The sequence below is a fragment of the Anomaloglossus baeobatrachus genome, chromosome 2 (assembly GCF_048569485.1).
Source record: "Anomaloglossus baeobatrachus isolate aAnoBae1 chromosome 2, aAnoBae1.hap1, whole genome shotgun sequence".
NCBI lineage: Eukaryota > Metazoa > Chordata > Amphibia > Anura > Aromobatidae > Anomaloglossus > Anomaloglossus baeobatrachus.
In genome coordinates this window covers 630684193-630693219 of record NC_134354.1, presented here as the reverse complement: position 1 = coordinate 630693219, position 9027 = coordinate 630684193, and positions in this window count along the sequence as shown.

Below are 9027 nucleotides of genomic sequence, written 5' to 3'. Positions count from 1 at the left end.
ATTTTTTTTGTTGTTCAAGCTTTTGAAGGGTCCTATAATCATCAGTTATATATTATTGTATTTTTTCCAGAGAGAACCTTTGTCTGTTTTTCCCTTTTTATAAGGTAAAATCCCTATACCCGTCAAATCCATATACCCACAAATTTTTATTCCCCCCCCTTTTTTTTATTAATATATATATATTTTTTTATATATATTTTTTATATATATATATATTTTATGGTCTAATAATAATATTGATATTTTTTACTAATATTGATATTTATTAATACTTTTATGATTAATTTTATACATGTGACCTGCTTTCATGCTATTCATGTTATGTAATGGATTTATTTTGCTCCAGCGCGTTTTTATTCTACATTTTTATTCTATATTTCTGTCTTTAATCTGTCCAATTTGAAACAAACACATTATTTTCTTTTTGCTGTCCACAATATTCTCCTTCACGTATTATCATCTCCCTACACTAATCTCATACACAGGCCCATATGCTTGAGATTTTTTACAATTTTATAATTTTTTACTCAGCCATTAAAATATAATACAATAGCAACCCCTCTCTGTCATTCTTTCTCCCCCCCCTTTTAATAACGAGCCATAGGAATCATTTTTACATTGTATTCTCCCTCATGCACGGACTGCTCAATAGAGAGCAATTTGCATCAGTTAATCCACCCTCAAAATATAAAGTTCCAATCAAGATTCCTCTTTTACATGGTCAAATGGCCCTTTTCACGTCTTCCCCCTGCATACAGCAGCGCATCTGATCACTTTCTCTCACTCTGCGCACGCGCTGTACTGTTTTTCCCACGGTCTGAACTCACATTACCTTTCATCATAGGAAATCGCTCACTCTCTGCACTGCGCATGCGTCGTCTCACATTTTTCCCACGGTCTGAACTCATATCACCTTTTCAATACGGGGATACCTATTCCCCACGCATGCGCCCTGATCCTCTACCCCTTTCCCCTTTTCTCTTGCTCCGTGGTAATGTCCACACTGTTTTTTCAGGGAGATACCGGCTCGGGTTTTTCTCCACCCCCCTTTTTTTTACACATTTTTTCATCATTTTTTACATTTTTTCCCGATAAAAAAACGGGAGTCCTAACACCCTAGATTTAAATAAATCACACACACAATGTAGAATTAAATAAAACAAAAGAATCACACACATATATATATAAATTTATTGTTCATATATTTGATTAAGTCCTATAGATCTCCCACAGTCACTGCTTCACAGTACCTTTCAAAGAAACAGGATAGTGGGTAGAGAATCTCTCTCCCATTGTTTCCTTGACACTTACTTCTCAGGTTCAAGCCCGACCATTCCCATATATATATTCTTTTATTCTTTTCTTCCTTTTTCCCCCTCGTTTTTTTCTTTTTTATAGAAAAAGACAATAATTTCTGTTCTGATTAAATTCATTTCACTAAGGGTATACCTTCCATTTTAATTTGTTTGAAGAAAAACCATTTCAGTTAATGTGTAACATCATGCAGTCGTTTTTTTCTATCATGACGTAGCTCTACTCCTCGTGGCTATGAGTCATGGGGTGATGAGGTCATCCCCAGGAGCGTGGCTTCTCCTGGAAACTTCTATATAAACCTTTGTATTTTCTGTATCTGTATGATATTTTTTCCCTGAAGAAGGAGGCGCACATGCCTCTGAAACGCGTAGGAATGTTTTCAATAAAAGAATATCTATTTTTATTAACATCGGCTCGTGGTTTATAGCGCGGCATTAAACCCGTTTTTCCACCCTGAACTTTTATAGCATTTTATCCTGCTTTAGACACTGCATTTTTGTCTCGTATGTTTAATAAAGCTGCTTTGTAGTTGATGCTTCCTGATATTTGGCTTTGGTAAAACTTTATTGATACACTTATGTATGGATTACATGTGTTTTTCATGCATTTCCGCAGTGGAAACACACTAAAACCTATCTGCTTTTTTTACATGTAGTTTTTCAGCATCTCATACAAGTCTATGGGAAAATGTGCACAGAAAACTCAGAGTACCCGCAGGAGAAATTGACATGTTGTGGATTGGAATAACTAACCGCAGGTCAGTTTACGTTGAGCAAAAATTCACCTAGTGTACGTACCCCCAACAGACCGTAAGGCCCTGTGCGCACTGGAAAATGGAATTTTCTCAAGAAAATTCAGCAGGTATTCAAAGATTACCGCACCCGCGGTAAAAAAAAAGAGAATTTTGTTTACTTACCGTAAATTCTTTTTCTTATAGTTCCGACATGGGAGACCCAAACCATGGGTGTATAGCTTCTGCCTCCGGAGGACACACAAAGTACTACACTCAAACGTGTAGCTCCTCCCTCCGGGCTATATACACCCCCTGGATGACAATCTACCCAGTTCAGTGCAAAAGCTGAAGGAGGACATCCACCCATAAGTAGAGATAAAGTAAAACTCGGAATAACCGGAACTCTGTCTACTAACAACAGCCGGTGAAACACACGGAACAAAAAAACGCCAACAGGCAACAGGGAGGGTGCTGGGTCTCCCATGTCGGAACTATAAGAAAAAGAATTTACGGTAAGTAAACAAAATTCTCTTTTTCTTTATCGTTCCTTATGGGAGACCCAAACCATGGGACGTTCCAAAGCAGTCCATGGGTGGGAATAAACCAAACTGAGAAGTAGGCAAAACCTAACTTCACAAATGGGCGACAGCCGCCTGAAGAATGCGTCTGCCCAAGCTCGCATCTGCCGAAGCATGAGCATGCACTTGGTAGTGCTTCGAAAAAGTGTGCAGACTGGACCACGTGGCAGCCTGACAACCTGCTGAGCCGTAGCCTGGTGCCTGAAAGCCCAGGAGGCACCGACAGCTCTGGTCGAGTGCGCCTTAATCCCTGGCGGGGGAGGCACCTGAGAGCACTGGTAGGCATCGGTGATAGCCGACCTGATCCAACGAGCTAGGGTCGGTTTAGAAGCAGCGAGACCCTTGCGCTGACCAGTGGTTAGCACAAAAAGTGAGGTGCACCGCCTAAAAACGGCGGTGCGTGACACATAGATTCGGAGCGCCCACACCAAATCCAAGGTATGCAACGCCTTTTCAAAGCGATGCACAGGGGCCGGACAAAGAGAGGGCAATGAAATGTCCTGGTTAAGGTGGAAAGGAGACACCACCTTAGGGAGAAAATCCGGAGTCGGACGAAGAACCACCTTGTCTTGGTGAAACACCAAAAAGGGGGATTCCGAAGAGAGCGCAGCCAAATCAGAAACTCTCCTGAGAGAAGTTATGGCTACTAGAAAAACAACTTTCTGTGAAAGTCTAAACAAGGGGACCTCCCTGAGAGGCTCAAAGGGGGGTTTCTGTAAGGCCGTGAGGACCAGATTAAGGTCCCAGGGATCCAAGGGCCGCCGGTAAGGAGGAATGATGTGAGATGCGCCCTGCATGAAGGTGCGCACCTGAGCCAGTCGGGCGATACGCCGCTGGAACAATACCGACAGAGCCGACACCTGTCCCTTGAGGGAATTGAGGGACAGTCCTAGCTGTAGACCGGACTGTAGAAAAGACAGGATGGTTGGCAAGGAGAACGGCCAAGGAGCATGGTCGGAAGAGCGACACCAGGACAGGAAAATCCTCCAAGTCCTGTGGTAAATCTTGGCCAAGGAAGACTTCCGAGCCTGAGTCATGGTGGAGATGACCTCAGAGGGAATGCCTGAAGCCGTCAGGATCCAGGACTCAAGAGCCACGCCGTCAATCTGAGAGCCGCAGAATTCTGGCGGAAGAACGGACCTTGAGAGAGAAGGTCTGGGCGGTCCGGGAGATGCCACGGCACCTCTACGGACAGACGGAGCAGGTCTGGGTACCAAGCTCGCCTGGGCCAGTCCGGAGCAATGAGTATGACTCGACGGCCCTCCATTCTGATCTTGCGCAGAACCCTGGGCAAGAGCGCTAGAGGGGGAAACACATAGGCCAGACGGAACTGAGACCAATCTTGAACCAGTGCGTCTGCTGCGAAGGCTTGAGGATCGTGGGAGCGAGCCACGTAAACCGGAACCTTGTTGTTGTGCCGGGATGCCATTAGATCCACTTCCGGAGTGCCCCACTTGCGGCAGATTGATCTGAACACTGACGGATGCAGGGCCCACTCGCCGCTGTCCACGGTTTGACGGCTGAGGTAATCGGCCTCCCAGTTTTCCACGCCTGGGATGTGGACTGCAGATATGGTGGACTTGGGAGTCCTCCGTCCACTGGAGGATTCGTTGAACCTCCAACATCGCCAGACGGCTGTGAGTCCCGCCCTGGTGATTGATGTAGGCAACCTCTGTCGCATTGTCCGACTGAACTCGAATGTGCCTGCCCGCCAACAGGTGGTGAAAAGCTAGGAGAGATAGAAACACAGCTCTGATCTCCAGCACATTGATCGAGAGGGCTGATTCGGACGGAGTCCAAGTGCCCTGTGCTCGGTGATGGAGAAATACTGCTCCCCAACCGGAGAGGCTGGCATCCGTGGTGAGGATCACCCAGGACGGAGTCAGGAAGGAGCGTCCCTGTGACAGAGAGAGGGGCCGAAGCCACCACTGAAGGGAGCTCCTGGTCTGTGACGACAGAGCCACCAGCCTGTGCAAGGAAGAGATCCGCTTGTCCCAACAGCGGAGAATGTCCAGCTGCAGGGGACGCAGATGGAACTGGGCAAAGGGAACCGCTTCCATGGACGCCACCATCTGACCCAGCACCTGCATGAGGTGTCTGATGGAATGACGGCGGTGCCTCAGCAGAGAGCGCACCGCCAGACGAAGGGACTGCTGTTTGACTAAGGGCAACTTGACAAGTGCCGGCAGAGTCTCGAATTGCATCCCTAGGTACAAAAGCACCTGGGTCGGGATCAGAGTGGACTTGGGCAGGTTGACAAGCCACCCGAACTGAACTAGCGTGGCGAGAGTGAGAGAGACACTCCGCTGGCAGTCTGCACTGGATGCGGCCTTGACTAGAAGGTCGTCCAGGTAAGGAATCACTGCCAACCCCTGGAGGTGCAGGACCGCAACCACTGCTGCCATGACCTTGGTGAATACTCGAGGGGCCGTGGCTAAGCCGAAGGGGAGAGCCACGAATTGGAAATGTTCCTCTCCGATCGCAAAGCGTAGCCAATGCTGGTGTGAAACCGCAATAGGCACATGCAGATAGGCATCTCTGATGTCGATGGATGCCAGAAAATCTCCTTGGGTCATTGAGGCAATGACCGATCTCAGAGATTCCATGCGAAAGTGCCGCACCTGAACATGCTTGTTGAGAAGCTTGAGATCCAGGATGGGCCGGAAGGAACCGTCCTTTTTGGGGACTAGAAAGAGGTTTGAGTAGAAACCGCTGAACCGTTCCCGGGCGGGAACCGGAACAATTACACCGTTGGCCTGCAGGGATGCCACGGCCTGAGAGAAGGCGGCGGCTTTGGAGCAGGGAGGGGTGGACAGAAAAAAATCTGTTTGGCGGGCTGGAAGAAAATTCTATCCTGTAGCCGTGGGAGATGATATCCCGCACCCACTGATCGGAGACGTGTTGAAACCACACGTCACCAAAGTGGGAGAGCCTGCCACCGACCAAGGACGTTGCTGGCGCAGCCAGATAGTCACGAGGAGGCTGCCTTAGTGGCAGCGGCTCCTCCGGTCTTTTGAGGACGCGGGCTTGCGCGCCAGTTGGATTTACGATCCTTGGCTGCGGTAGTGGACGAGGTCGAGGGCTTAGAGGATGACCAGTTAGAGGAACGAAAGGAACAAAACCTCGATTGGTTCCTGCCCTGGACAGGTTTCTTGGCTTTAGTTTGTGGCAAGGAAGTACTCTTCCCGCCAGTAGCTTCCTTAATTATGTCATCCAGCTGTTCCCCAAACAGCCGGGACCCAGCAAAAGGGAGACTCGCAAGGTACTTCTTAGAGGAAGCGTCTGCTTTCCACTCTCGAAGCCACAAGATCCTGCGGATCGCAAGGGAGTTAGCGGAGGCCACCGCCGTGCGGTGAGAAGCCTCCAGGATGGCAGACATGGCGTAGGATGCAAAAGCCGAAGCTTGAGAAGTTAAGGCATCCGTCTCAGGAATAGAGTCCCTGGAGAGGGAATGTATCTCCGCCAGAGAGGCAGAGACTGCCTTAAGAGCCCACACTGCCGCAAAAGACGGGGAGAACGAGGCTCCTGCCGCCTCATATACAGACTTGGCCAGAAGGTCAACCTGGCGGTCAGTGGGATCCTTAAGAGAAGTGCCATCAGCCACAGCTACGACTGTGCGGGCTGAGATTCTGGACACCGGAGGGTCTACCTTTGGGGACTGGGCCCATTCCTTAACCACCTCTGGTGGAAAAGGAAAACGGTCATCTGAACTACGCTTCGGAAAACGTTTGTCAGGACAGGCCCTGGGCTTGGTAACAGTGGTGTGAAAGCTGGAGTGGTTAAAAAACATACTCCTAGCTCTCTTAGGTGAGGTAAACTGGTGTATTTCTACCAGAGAGGGTTGTTCCTCTGACTCTTGTGGGTTGAGGTTCAGTACGGAGTTAATGGACGCAATCAAGTCACTAAATCCGCATCACCCTCAGACAAGTCAATGGGGTACATAGAGGAAGCGTCTGAGCCCACAGTAAACGAATCCTCCTCGCCCTGCACCTCGGCACGTGAATCAGAGCCGTGGGAAGAGGAAGGAGAAGGGTCCCTGCGTCTCCGTTTAGGGGGACGGGGTCCTAGGACCTGCTCTGAGAGCTCTGCAGAGCTGGGAGTAGCAGAGGCACCCTGAGAAGGGGGCTGATGCATGGTCAGCAGAGTCCGGGACAGCTGCCCCATGGAGTCGGCAAAAGACTGGGAAATAGCTTGTGAAAAGGAAGCTACCCAAGCCGGGGGTTCAGCCACCGGGGCCGGAGCAGCCGGAGGGACCCCTGAGGAGGCTCCAGGCTGAGACACAACCATGTTAGCACAGGCATCACAATGTGGGTATGTGCTTGGCTCTGGCAGAATGAGCTTACATGCAGTGCATATAGCGTACATGTTTGCAGCCTTGCTTCGGGTGACAGACATGCTGCTGAGGTGGAAGCTCTGCAGCAAGAATACACTCCTGCAGAATGCCCTGAGAGTGTAATAAAAAGTCCACAACCGAAGGTTGTGGCTTACCAGCCCGCTCTCTGTGTGCCCTCCGGATTCCACAGCTCAAAGCCCCAGTGAAGCGTCAGCCTTCCTAACAGTATGCAGCTGCAGCATCCAGCGCCTTCCAGTGTAAGAACGCTGAGAAAAGGAGGGGGGGCGTGTATAAGCCCAAGAGCGGGAAAAACGGAGGGCAGAGAGATACAGGGAGAGATACAGGGGAGGGAACATCTCCCCAGAGAGGAGTGCCCTCCCCTCTGCTGGTCGGGCAGTGGGCGGCGCTGTATGCAAAACATGTAGAGAAGCCGAAACCGAAACTAGGCCCAAACTGAAGCCGGGGCCTAGATTTTAAAATGCGGCCGACGAGCAGGCACCTTCGGCGCGGTTCTCAGGGGAAACCCCCAGAACCGGCCGGAATTTACAGTAACGATAAAACACATACTGTCCCCCTAATAAAAGTACCCGGGACCCCTGAAAAACGTCTCAATACTTAGCTTTTGAGACGCAGGGCCAGTCCCTGAGTGGGGGTTAACGCTCTTTCCAGCAGGAACCAGACAGGGCTGCGGATGGAGACCGGTCTCCTGCAAGCAGAGAGGACCGTGACGGCTCCCACTTCAACCCAGAGCCTCTCAGAGGATGTGAAGGAGCGCGGCATGTGAAGGCTCCAGCCTTATAAAGTCAACCTTAACAGCACCGCCAACAGAGTGGGGTGTGAAGGGACATGCCGGGAGTCCAGACTGGACCCGCTTTTCTTCCAAATCTTTAAAATTAAAATAAAAATGAAAAAAATATCAGAAAATGCAAGTGTGTGTGATCCTCCTGAAACACAAAGCATTGAACTGGGTAGATTGTCATCCAGGGGGTGTATATAGCCCGGAGGGAGGAGCTACACGTTTGAGTGTAGTACTTTGTGTGTCCTCCGGAGGCAGAAGCTATACACCCATGGTTTGGGTCTCCCATAAGGAACGATAAAGAAAACGCGGCAAACTGCACCCGAAAACCGCATGCGGTTTGCCGCGATTTTACCGCGGCATTATTCGCGGTATTGCCGCGTGCAGGTTGGTATGTGCTTTATTGCATTCAATCCAATAAAGCACATTGAGAAAAAAAAAGTCATTTCATTCTGAGATAGAGAAATAGACAGAAGAATAGATAGATAGACACACAGAGGGATAGATAGAAGGATAGATAGAGGGATAGATAGATAGATAGAGTCCCTGTGAGCACACTCTGCATTTCTCACGGTCGGCAGTGAGTTCACATTACCGGCCGTGGGAAATGCCCTGGAGTTACCTGCTGTCTTTCTGTCTGCGAGGCTGCATTCAGCAGTGTCTGTGTCAGTCGCGGCTGGATGTAAGCCTCGCAGGACGCCAGAGCTGTGGATTACGCCGGAGCTGTGGATTACGCCGGAGCTGTGGATTACGCCGGAGCTGTGGATTACGCCGGAGCTGTGTGTTGGTGGGGTTAATAAAAGGGTGAACGAGGCTTGTTTGTGTTTTATTTAAAATAAAAGATTTTTCGGTGTATGTGTTTTTTTCACTTTACTTACGGGTTGATCATGTCAGCTGGCACATAGACGCTGCCATGATCAAGCCTGGAGTTAATGGCGGTGATCCGCCACCATTAACTCCTTGTATTACCTTGACTGCCACTGCTACACGGCAGCAAGAAGAGCCGGGGACACTCCGGTACTGCCGCATAATGCATGCGACAGTCCCGGGGCAGCTGCGGCTGATATTCTCGGCTGCGGGAGGGGGAGTGAGGCGGGGGACATTAACCCTGCCCCTCGCCCTCACCAGCCTGAGAATACCGGGCCGCCGCTGTGTGCTTACCTCGGCTGGAAGGTAAACATGCAGCGGAGCCCACGTGTTTTGTTTTCTATATTTCCGTTTGATTTCTATGTGTGTTCTATATGTCTGTGTTCTATGTCTGTGATGTCTGTCT